This window comes from Harmonia axyridis, chromosome 4 (genome assembly GCF_914767665.1).
Source record: "Harmonia axyridis chromosome 4, icHarAxyr1.1, whole genome shotgun sequence".
Taxonomy (NCBI): Eukaryota; Metazoa; Arthropoda; class Insecta; order Coleoptera; family Coccinellidae; genus Harmonia; species Harmonia axyridis.
The window spans coordinates 22,642,108-22,654,402 of NC_059504.1; the positions used below are offsets into that span (position 1 = coordinate 22,642,108).

Here is a 12,295-nt window from a genome sequence, read left to right on the forward strand (position 1 = left end):
TCTTTACCTTACGACCATAAATACAACATTCAAAGATCAAAATTTCTCATCACTAAGTAGGGAATTTTTCATTAAAATACTTGAAACCTTTTGCATTTTTGGAGCTAACCTCTAAAAAGTTACTCAGTCCAAGTTACAAACTTGAAATTCACTCAGAATGTTGATTACATTCTACCACTATTTTGTGACTATATTCCGAGCTATATTCTTAACTTTGCTAACAATATAATTCATTCTGTGCTGAGGTCATATTTCGCTTGAAATATGTACGATTCAACATAAGTTGAGCAAATAATTTTACTCGGAATTCTACAAGTCTTGAGTCTGATCTGATTGAGGTATGCACACATCAGTTTTAAAAGGCTATCTAACTTCCTTTTTTGCGACTAGACAATTTTCTTCGAGTTAGGAAGGTGTTTGCTTAAGAATTTTTGAACTGTTTTCCTGGATTGTACTATTCTGGTTAGTCGACGGCTGTCGTCCGGCAGGATCTTGAGTAAGTGTTCAAATGGAATTAAGTTAGAGAATGAGGTGATTTGATGAGATTTTTGGTGGTGTGATTTGATCTGGACACGAAGCGGAAAATTGTGAATTACGTTATCGGATTAGAAAGGTTACTTTCGCTGCTCTGAAAGCAAGAATTGGATGTTTTGGATGAGTTACGCTTCATTCCTTTCAAAAATTCTTATAATAATAATAATGTTTATTGACCAAATCCTACATTATGTTAGATCAGCCAAAAAGAATAGAGTTCGTCCAAAGCCGATCTTCCACTTTTCCTTATATCAAGAATAGCGATAGTACAATAAGCCTGCAAAAAACACAAAAAACTTCCAAAGAAAAATCTAAATAAATCACTTACGACAATGATTGTCCGAAAAATATTATACCTTCTCATGACTGACAAAGTTTAAATGTTTACATTTCTAATGTGGAATTGTATAGTATATCCAAAGTTACTTGGAGGAAGCTGAATATTTCGTTTATACAAGGGTTGTCCAAGTTTCTAGAAATTCCTTTGGGGCCAGTCAATTCATTGCCTAACTATACTTCCAAATGAACCCCGGTACTTGGCAGATCGCAGTATCCACTTCAAAGGGACATCTATGGCCAAGCGTTTTTATGGACTAGTTCAAGTGATTTTGGATATACTATACTGACCTAAATTTTTCCTTATCAAATTCTACGAGTTCACCACGTTTTGAATCTATGTTGAGTTGGAATTCAAGAAAATTTCCTGTTATGAGAGCTATCATTTTTCTGCTAGCAAATTTTGTTTTACCCAGGTATATTCAGAGAATCTTCACTTATCGCGGCGGTACACAAATTCTTTGTAGAAAAATGGAGAGTATATCATATAACGATGACATTGAACTTTCAGATGTGTAAGTTGTTCATAGTTTGTATCCGTAGTGATTCAGGCAAAAACCTTTCATTACAATTAGAATTGAGTTTCTTCAATTCTGTAGCAAATCCATTCATTCTGTCATACTTTGTTGAAAAAATTGTTTGGGAATATCTCGGATATACACACATTTCATGGTTGAATTTGATTATTATAGATATGTTGGTAGGTACTCGGAAGTTTCCTATCTCACATTTAAATCTTATCTGTCAAGTTTATGAGATATTATTAATTTCAATGAAAATCCCGTAAATTAGAGCAAATAATGTGTAATACTCGTATAGGAGGCTCATTCTAACACTAGTTCATTCGAAAACTCGTCTTTGAATTTGTGGAAGAATATCAATGCTTTCGTATTATGAATAAATATTTCAGCTCTGGACATTACGACCTTTCCCAGAGAATCCAACACTCAAAGATCAAAAAACTTTTCGTCACTTAGTAGGGAATTTTTCTGTAAAATACTTAAAATCTTTTGCATTTCTCAAGAAAGTTACTAAGTGCAAGTTTCATAGATACCTACTTGAAATTCACTCAGAAAGCTGATTAAATTCAACCCCCGATTCTACTATACTTTTTCACTATTTAGTTACTATATTCTTAACTTTCTTAACAATATAATTTATCCTGTGTTAGGTCATATTTCACTTGAAATATGTAAGGTTTAATATTATGTTGATTTCTAGTCGGAATTCTACAAGTCTTGAGTCTGATCAGTATTTCGTCAATAATTACAATTAGTTCCATTTGAAAATGACATATTCAAACAGACCTATATTAGAATGTATTTTAAATATTTCATCCAATTTTCACTGACTATAACATTTTTTTCGAACTCTATGCTTTTAGTGTTATCGAAAAAATATCAAGATTTTCGAAATTAAGACCTAAATGGACTCCAAAAAAATATATCCTCATCAGTTATTCAATGAACAGAATCAGCATGGTTGAAAATTTCTTGAAGAAATATTTGTTGATATCGAAAAAAACTAATGACTTGAAATTGAGCGCTCATCATTTCTGCGCCAAGTTCACTCTTAATCTGGATATTCACGCAATATCTCAAACCTGCCGGATTTGTAATCACAGAAATATTGTTTTTTTTCAATAATCTTCTTGTATTTTCTATGGTTTTGACGATGTAATCCGATGAAATTTCATATCAGCACCCAAAATCTCAGTGGTATTATAGTCACGGAAATATTAGGTTCTATTTTTTCCGATGTTTTTTAAATTCTTTATGCATCTGGTTACGCAATTAACGTGAGATTTTTCACCAGACTCTAGATTGTCCAAACATCACATTCTATGCATATTCTGTTGAACTCAATCACAAACCTCAACTATTTATATTGGTTTGTAAAAAAACCTATTATTGATAAATTGAAATGATTTTGAAATTGCACCGAACAAGTGTTATTAAAGGCATCTAAAATAGAAGAATCTCAAGAACGTTGAAATGTGTGATGAGCATAAAACAAATAAATTCAAATCATCACTAAACTGCGAGTGTCAAGACAAAAAACACCATAAAACTTATTCTCCTCTGTTTCTCTCTTAAGTCTGTAACCGGCTTGCCAAATATATAAATCTATTATTACAACTGTCATTTTTAAAATACAACAGTATCGTTGTTCGACAATCTCTCACACATACATCAGAATTTTAATATTCACACTCGATCTCAGCAAGATAACTCGATACCAGGCTATAAAATCCCACCAACACGAAAATATTAAATTTCTCAGTTTCTATTTGGAGTAGAGTAACATGAATTCATTGTATGAACCTATAATTAGAAATTTTAGATATTACGGAATTATGTAATTGTAAATTTCTAGCAAATATTCCTAATCGAATTTCGGAGCATCACTACTAGCAGTGAACAGTACATCACGTCATGTATCACTAAATAGGATTCACTCCTGTATCTGTGAATGTTATGGTTCACCTGAATACGTTATTCTTCTATCGTTTAGATAATACGGTGCCTTTTAGGTATACAGCGCTTGTAAACGATATGCAAATATTCAGAATAAATAAATGCTCGAACACATAAATCTACAAAGACGCCAGAAAATGTGTTCAGCTGACCTAATTAGATATGTATATTCCATTCTAAACGATAAAACTGTGTGCTTTCCATAGTGAACGAACTCGGATATGTGATATTATTATTATGAAGTCTTTTAGATCCTGAAGATATTGTTGAGAACTCCATTAAAATATTTTTAAATTTTTTTTGAAATACCACACTGGAAAGGAAGTAATTATAGTCTATTTTCAAGAATGCATTTGCTATTTATATCGAGATGATTATATTGTGTGAGTTGGGTTGTCTGTTATAGGTGAATTTATTGCAGTGATTTTGTGTGTAGGAGGTTATTTTCGGCGATTCAATGAATTTCTTTGAATAACTGAGGCAATGCGAGATTCAATTTCACTTTTTGTTGATGATGGTTCAGATAGTCAATTGCATGGTAATGGAAGAACAGTGTAATTTTTTTTCTAAATTTTCTTTCTAATATCACTTTGATTGTTTGGATGGTTTAGACCAATCAATAATAAATTTCATTAGACAGAAAACGATTCGACTGAAATTCATTATTCCACAACACTACTACAGTATTTTTCACGAGAAAACGATGTTGATTGAATTTTAACAAGGTTATGTTATGACATTCAGTGATCCGTTCAAAGCACACTGACGTAGGTTAATAAAAAAAAGCATAAATTGAAGACGAATTATCTACAGTTCGAATTATTTAACAATCTGACATTTTCTTGAGAGATTAAGAATTTAGTTCAATCCATTTGGAAATTTCCAGCCACCACGACTCAAATATTCATCTCGTTCATTTAACTGAAACATCTAACAGATTGTACAAACAAGGACGCAAATTTTACGCTACTTAAACTCGAAAAAAGCCACTCAGCTCATAAAAAAAATTATGACATCACCTCCCAAGCGATGTGGAAGCATCTTTCTGTCAAGCCAAGGCTATCAATTCAATTCTTTAGAGTACATTCGCACAATTTTCCAATTCTGAAGATAAATGAGGTTGGCTCAAGCGACAAGGTTATCGTAGGTCGTGCTATCAACAGAAAGGTGTTTACACAAAACGATGAAGATCCATTTTTATGTCTCTGAGTGCAATTTGAAACTGTTCCATAATACTTTATCGTATTGGAATTTTTTCATTGGTTTCTTTCGAAATAATGGATTGTTTCCGAATTTACGATTCGATAGTTGATGTATTCAGATTTCCTGGATAATAGCAGGTACAAAAAGGATTGATTTTCGTAGGACGTGATGATGAATTTTAAATTATTACTTGGAAATATTTCATAATTTGAGAATAACACGAAAAAGTCTGATGTTTTATTTTTTTTCAATGGTTGCTATTGACAGATTTAAAAATATATATCGTTCATGAACGATTTCCTTCAGGAGCTAAATGCAGTTTTCAGATTTTGAGATTTTGAGGATAACAATTACTTCTGACTTTGACTTATATTGCAACCCGGACAAGTAAACTCAAAAAATTCTAAATTTTTGGCTTTTACCTTGTGAATTCAAAGTGCGAGGGATCTATTCTGAAGTTTGAATATTATTCTCAAATTAAATTTTGAAGGATTGTCAGCAATTTTGTCGTCCTTATGTTAATGGAATGCATTTTTAGGTGTTTGTACAGTTCGTCTATTTTATACTTTCAGATATATTCGATGAATTGCTACTTCTAATACATATCTTTCTATTGTCGAGTTCAGTTATGATTCTTGATTGAAACTGCAATTTTTTCATTGTATCAATTAATATTTTTAAGAGAAGTGGTGACAAAATTCGGTGTATCGTTGATCATTGCTATAATTTTTGTTAGGATGGATATTAGTACCTAGTCATTTGGAATCAATTATGAGTTATTGTTTGTTTTCTGAAAATGTTGAATTCTTATATATTTTTCTTAACACTACGTTCAATTATTATTCAGTAACTGGGTACAACTTTCAACATTGCATTTTTTACAGAAAAATATCTTTTTCTTACCTTATTCCTCGAAATGAAGGAAATATTAAATCATATCAACAATTCATTGTGTTAAATATTTTTTTTCAGAGATCTCAAATCGAAAGCAATGAGCTGATCGGTCAATAACAGCTATCCTCAAAAATCCTCAAAAATAATTGTAGGTTTTACTTAATGGAACAAGAGATGCCTTACGAAAATTTTATTGAAGTGTTTGTCACAATTAAATAATCTCTGTATTCAATTTTAGTTCATTTTTGGGTTGACCAATGGTTCTTATATACACTGTGTCCGTGAAGTATGGAACAAATTCATTTTTAGCTGAACAGACCATTTTAAGAAATAATCCAGAAACACGTTGATTTTTTATTTCAATTTACCGAAGTTTAAGATAATAATCTAATATACAGGGTGAATTACTTTCGAGTAATGACGTCACCCCCTTTTTTTTTAAATGCAACACGCCCATTATGTCTCAAATTTCCGATTACTTTAGCTGAGCTGATTCAAAAAATGTATGTAGAAGAAGAAGCTTCTATTCGCATTTTTAAAGACATTGTACTACAAAGATGTAAAGCGTTCAATGCTTGTGCCTTGGTAGATTTCGATGCCAATGTTGATTCCAATTGGTACAGGGTGGACAAAAATACAATAGTTTTGTGTGTGCTCATAAAGTAACGCGTAACATTATTTATTAGTTAAATTAACAATATTATCAAAAATACTTATTGTCTAGCGGCAATAAACAAATAATGACATTTCACAGAAAACTTGAAGACTATGTTTTTTTTTAAATTGATAAGAAATAATTTCTTTCATATTCTGCCTGCTAGAACACAAGTACCAGACATGTTTGGAAACAACTCATTCTTATTAATCTAAAAATGAAACAAACTACAGGGTGTTACATTCAAATCAATTGCCGCTAGACAATAAGTATTTTTGATAATATTGTCAATTTAACTAATGAAGAATGTTACGCGTTACTTTATCAGCACACACAAAACTATTGTATTTTTGTCCACCCTGTACCAATTGGAATCAACATGTGGTACATTTTTGGAATCACCCCCAGCTAGAGTAATCGGAAAATTGAGACATAATGGGGTGTTTCATTCAGAAAAAAAAGAAGGTTGCGTCATTACTCGAAAGTAATTCACCCTGTATATTAGATTATTATCTTAAAATTGGGTAAATCAAAAATCGACGTGTTTCAGGATTATTTCTCAAAATAGTTTGTTTAGTTAAAAATGAATTTGTTCCATACTTTACGGACACAGTGTATAATCAACGTGCTGGTAGGTTGATCAAATTTTCGTGAAACCTACAGTGAATCTTTCGCGTCTTACATCGACTTGATTGATGATCTCCTGCACCCACGGCAGACATCCAACAATCAAAACATATTCCAAGGTTGAAAAAATGATCGTCCACCTGATAAAAATAGAATCGTCATTGCGTTCGAACAGAATTGAAATTTAGAATGTGCCCCGTCTATTGTTCCAAATCGAGCATCGCGTCATCGTCAGTTAAACCGTCGCTTTTTATGAGACAAATGAATTATTTTACAGTCAAGGTCTTCATCAGCCCATAATGAGTTAATATATTCGTAATGTGCTTCGGTCGGCCATCTAGTTGGCCGCAAATTTCCAATTTCCCAGGCAGTAGGTGTGAACTGTCGTTGGATTTATGACCGAGCTTTATTAATACTTCATTATCTTATCTCGCCTTATCTGTAGGAGGAAGATTTGTCAATAAAATTGCTGTCAATTGAGTAAATATCGTGCGAGCATATGTGGACGGTTATAGATATGTATGTTCGATCTGGAAATGGAAAAAGCATTTCATTTCTACCGCTAAAGCATCAACTTGAAATTTGAATAGTAAGTGTACAAGAGAAATTAATGTTGTATAGATAACGTCGAAATGAAGAAATTTCTTCTTATAATTCACCAACTATTTTTCCATGAGATTATCTCACAATAAAGTCACATGAAGATATTTTGCAATTGAATGTTACATATCATAAAGGCATATGTCATCATATGTACCTAATGCATCTTATTAGGTTCACCTAAGGCAATTAACTTTATGAATTATTAGCAGAATCAAATCCTGATAAATTTAGAGTTCAAAATACCAAATTGAGAAATCAAAATCTCTGATCCTTCAAAATTCCACTCTATAGTTATGATTATAAGATCATTGATCAAAACGGGTAGAAGTAGTCGAGAATACAAGAAAAAAATTACAATTGTGAAAATAATTCGCATCAAAACAGAAGATTCAATTGATGGGGTGGTAAATTAATCAATTTTTATATAAATAGTACTGGGAATGGACTGCTTTTTTTAAATTTATCTTGATTCTTTATTCCTAGACTCATTTCTCTCACAAGAGGATATACAAAAAACATTTCAAAGAAATAATATGAATTTTAATTATTAATTATTAATTACTAGTCCTTTCAGCGGTAGGAATTACTCCATGATGTGATTTAGTAAATTTCTTTCGGTTTGGTCATTTATAAAGAGAAACAATTTTCAAAATTCTTTAATTCAATATCTATTCCAAAAAAATCTCCTAGTATTGGTTTCCGAGTGTTTGATGATTTTTGATAACATCGGATTTTCTTATCATTACATTAATCCTCTATTTCAACAAATTATCAATCGATCAAAATGAAATTGACATCTTCCTCATAAGTAATCTGTTTTTATTCAGATAGGGTAAGACCCTACTTAAATTCATATCAAATTTGCACTCATCATTTCAATATCGATATATAAATACACCGTATGTGATATTTTATATCGATATCCATAAAATACCGAATTTGGCAAACATTAAAAAGTGAGTTATTGTATCTATTATGTAAATTTTTGTTGATAATATGCGTTTTACCTCTGCTGTGTCATTCCGTTTATAATTTTGTTTTGTTTGCAGTTCGGAATACGCAGTTGCTATCAATTATTTTCAGAGTGTGATGAAAATTGAAATTTTTACCTCTTTTGCGGTTACATTTCTTGGGTGATAAAAATCTTAAAATAATAGAAATTATATACATATTCATATACCTATGTGGTATTTCATTGGGAATTAAAGGTTTCTGCTATAATTATGCAGCCCAGTCTATTATTATTGTGTATGCACACCGTGAAATGTTAAGAAAGATCTTTAGTTCAATTTGAGAGAAAAAGCTTGAAAATGCTTTAATCAAAAAACAGCTGTATTTGTTGGTTGAATAGAGACGAAAGTGAAATCTTTGGCTGTGGTAATAAGATTGAAAGTGATCGAAGTTATAGTCGTTTTCTATTGAAATTTCACCTGAATCAGTCAAAAAATCGAGATCAAACAAGGACGTGGCCAAATAAACGAATCATTTTGACAGACATCCGTTCATAGTGTTGCAAAAACCAAGGATCAATTGAAAGCGATAAACCATCTCAATAATGTAAATAACCATCGAATCTGAGTGAGTTGACATAAAACATCGTTGAAATGATGCAATTAAATCGTAGTCACCTCGATATTTAACAGAATTTTTCATGCTCTTTCCATCTAGAAGCCATTGTCGTTTTGCTTCACGCCTTAGTGCTTCATTTTATTCTCTCTCTCTCGACGTTTCAAACTAGGTTAAAAGTACACAAATGACATTAGTAATTTCAGAATGATGAAATGTTTCCGTCCATATTAGGCAATGTTATCTCTGCGGTATTTGAATAATTGACATGGAAGCATGACTGTATTAAACTGTTTTATTTATTTTCGGTGACTCGAATGTTTCAATTTTAAAAGGTGAATTTTGTAAATATGTTTTCAGGTTATATATTCTTATAGTCTAGGTAGTTTTTCACCTTATGGGAAAAGGTCTATACGCTTTGTAATTATCCAAATCAGTTCGATATTGCTTCATCTAATTTGACTTGTATCAAGTAGTTTCTTCTAGGGAGAGAATTGCTAAAATTTTTCATTCAGTTTAGGGATTCATCAAGCCAAGTAGCTTGACATTTTAACCAAATAACTGACTTGAAAATCAAGCTCGTGAAATATTACATACTTGAGCTCGACTTGACTTGATTTTAGATATTTATTGCTTCACTTGATATCAAGCTACTTGATATTACTTGAGTTTGATATGCACGCGTCGCACGGCATATATTTCTGCAATTTCGTGCGCTCTTAGACTAAATAAGGGGATTCCTCGAGCGCCGAGAGACTGAAGCATTCGCCAGTGTGACTTTAATAGTAGTTTTGTCACATTTCTATGAAATCTATTAGTAGATTTTGCTAGTTTCAGAAATATCTTTCTAAACTTGGCCAAAATGGCCAAGGATTCTTCATCAACGCCATCATCTTCAGCTCCTGCTCAGAGACAATTTTCCAGAGCTGTGCTTACAGTTACAAAAGCCCGCAATAGGTTAGGCGACAAATCTATAAGATGCCTCATTGGTCTTTGATCCTGGATGGATAATTATGAAATCCAACAAATCCTGGAGGTTCCTCAATATTAAAGAACTTAATTTTTTTAATATTTTTTGTTTTGTTATGATTTATAGTGATTTATGTTTCTATATCAAAAAAATTGATATTTTTGGTTCTTTTATACAATGATTTCAATAAATAGAAGTGTTTTTTGCAAGGTTTCTTCTCATTACATCATTTTTTTTATTGATGTGATACTACAGAATAAAACTGCTGAAAATCAAGTAGCTTGATATGATTCAAGTACTTGAAAAATAAATACTTGACTCGACATTGAAAAATGACTACTTGACTTGAGCTTGAGAATGGCCACCGTATAGTCACCAGATATGAATTATATCGATTACAAATATCCAGGCAACTCCAGCAAACAACGAGTTACAGAAACTTTGGAGATTATTCTTTGATATGATAGTTTAACAACATTGAGTCTTTCAAACAGATCAGTAGCTTTCGTAGAAGTCTAACTTATTCTTGAAAGGTATTAAGTTTTTTTTATAGATACATTACCTAATGATAGAAGAGTAATTGTTTGCTTGATTATTATTTTTTTCGTTGAACCTTAATTTATTTAACTTTACCAAGTGATTCAAGAATTATATTTTTCTTTGGTTCAAATCATTTATTGGAAATATTTTCATTCCACTTCGTTTGTTGGGCAGTATATTCCAAGTATACAGTTCATAGGATTCTCCCCGATTCTCACCCCGGATCGAAGCAGTAAAACTCCATCATCGTAATATCCTTGAAAAATGAACCATTACGTGCAACACAGTGGCGGACCTGTTGTTATTCGGGAAATAAAAATAATGCCGCGAAAGTGCATTTGAAGCCGCCCCCGCCCCTCTTCGAACTGTATACGACCGTACGTGCTGTGTTGCCTTCGAAGGCCTGAAAATCATTTACAATAATCTCCTCAACTCGATACAATCCCGGTAACATAGTGATCGTAAAACTTGAACAACTCCATATAATGCGTCATAAAATACATACTCGAAATGGTTTCATAAGGTTGGCATTCTGTGGCGTGATATTGTTTTTCCTGGAATCGGAGGATATTGCTTCGTGCTCGGAAAACGCGAATGTTTACTTTCAGCGCCACAAATATGACGATACCTCGACGTCTAGAGGGAGTGCTTGTCTGGTAACGTGTATTTGACGATTATTAATGTTTTCTTACATTTTGTGTGTGGAAATAATTTCATATCAGTGCCAAGAGAAGTACATATGATTTCATCAAATATTTTCATAGACAATCTGCTGTCATTGAATTCATAGTTTCTTTTTATGCCTGTTTCTTCTCAATCTCCATGTCGTCATGTTCAGTATTAAAGTTTTCGCTCCATCTCTCTATAGAGTCTCTGGCAAGGTGTAGAAACGTGAGGTGGTTAGTTTTTTTTGGCAAGTTTGATCGAAGTTTTCTCATATTTCCTGACCTTTTGATATAATTCGAGCCCTTACCGAATTTCTAATTGTTGTCTTCACCTACACCTTGCCAGAGACCGCAAAAGGGAGAGGTCAGGAAATATGAGAAAACTTCAATCAAACTTGCCAAATAAACTAACCACCTCACGTTTCTACACCTTGCCAGAGACCGCAAGCCCAAATAAATATCTAACATCTCTCTATGGTTCTCCAATGCTTCATGTTCCAGACAGTGATTTGTCACTTGATACTTTAACCAATCATACATCTCTCTTGTAATATTTTCACTGCGTTTCCTGTCAAGCAGAGTATTCCCAGCTGTTTTGCACAATACTTTCATTTATTTTGTCTCCAAAAGCCAGTTGGTTTCAGACTTATCTGGGTGAGTTTTTGGGGTGTATGACATTATGGGTCTTTTAGGTTTTATGAATTGTAGACTTGATTTTTATTCATATTCTTCTATTGTTTTATATTATGTTGTTCAAGCACATTGCAGTGTTCACTTCAATTTCATCGTTTGTTGTCTCTCCTCTATCTCTGCTTCGATGTCTCCATATCCTGAAATCTCATTAGGTACCCATGTAGGTATTTGAATTTCATCTCTTATTTTATAATGTTATCATCTACAACTAACTCACATCTGATGGGAGTTTTAAATTTTGTTGTACAATTTGTTTTTGAGGTGGATATGGACATATTGAAAAGTTCCGCAGTTAAAAGTATGGTGGAATTTATACAGCCTCTGCCACTAGCACAACGTCATCGGCATAACAAAGTATATTAACATTTCGATTCCCAATTTTGTAGCCCTTCAGTTAGATGCATTCTTTATTATCTCGTCTATGATAAAGTTGAAATAATAGCTTCTTTTTTATACGGCTACATCTGAAAAAAGGTTTTACGTACGGAAAATTCGGTTCAAAAGCCATACTTTGGACAAACTGTGTGCTTAA

The 12,295-nt window shown here is 32.5% G+C and overlaps 1 protein-coding gene across 5 annotated transcripts in view; it reads left to right on the forward strand.

The window, feature by feature from the left end:
• Positions 1-12,295, forward strand: part of LOC123678246 (muscleblind-like protein) — a 440,933-nt gene that overhangs the window by 120,316 nt on the left and 308,322 nt on the right. For 2 of the 5 annotated variants that reach the window (XM_045615155.1, XM_045615160.1), the window contains exon 2: positions 414-496. The exons of 2 other annotated variants lie outside the window; for them this stretch is intronic. The gene's annotated coding sequence lies outside the window, so the exon portion shown is untranslated. Of the gene's footprint in view, positions 1-413; positions 497-7,294; positions 7,316-12,295 lie in introns of those variants that run through there. One more of the 5 variants, XM_045615158.1, reaches the window with a different exon arrangement.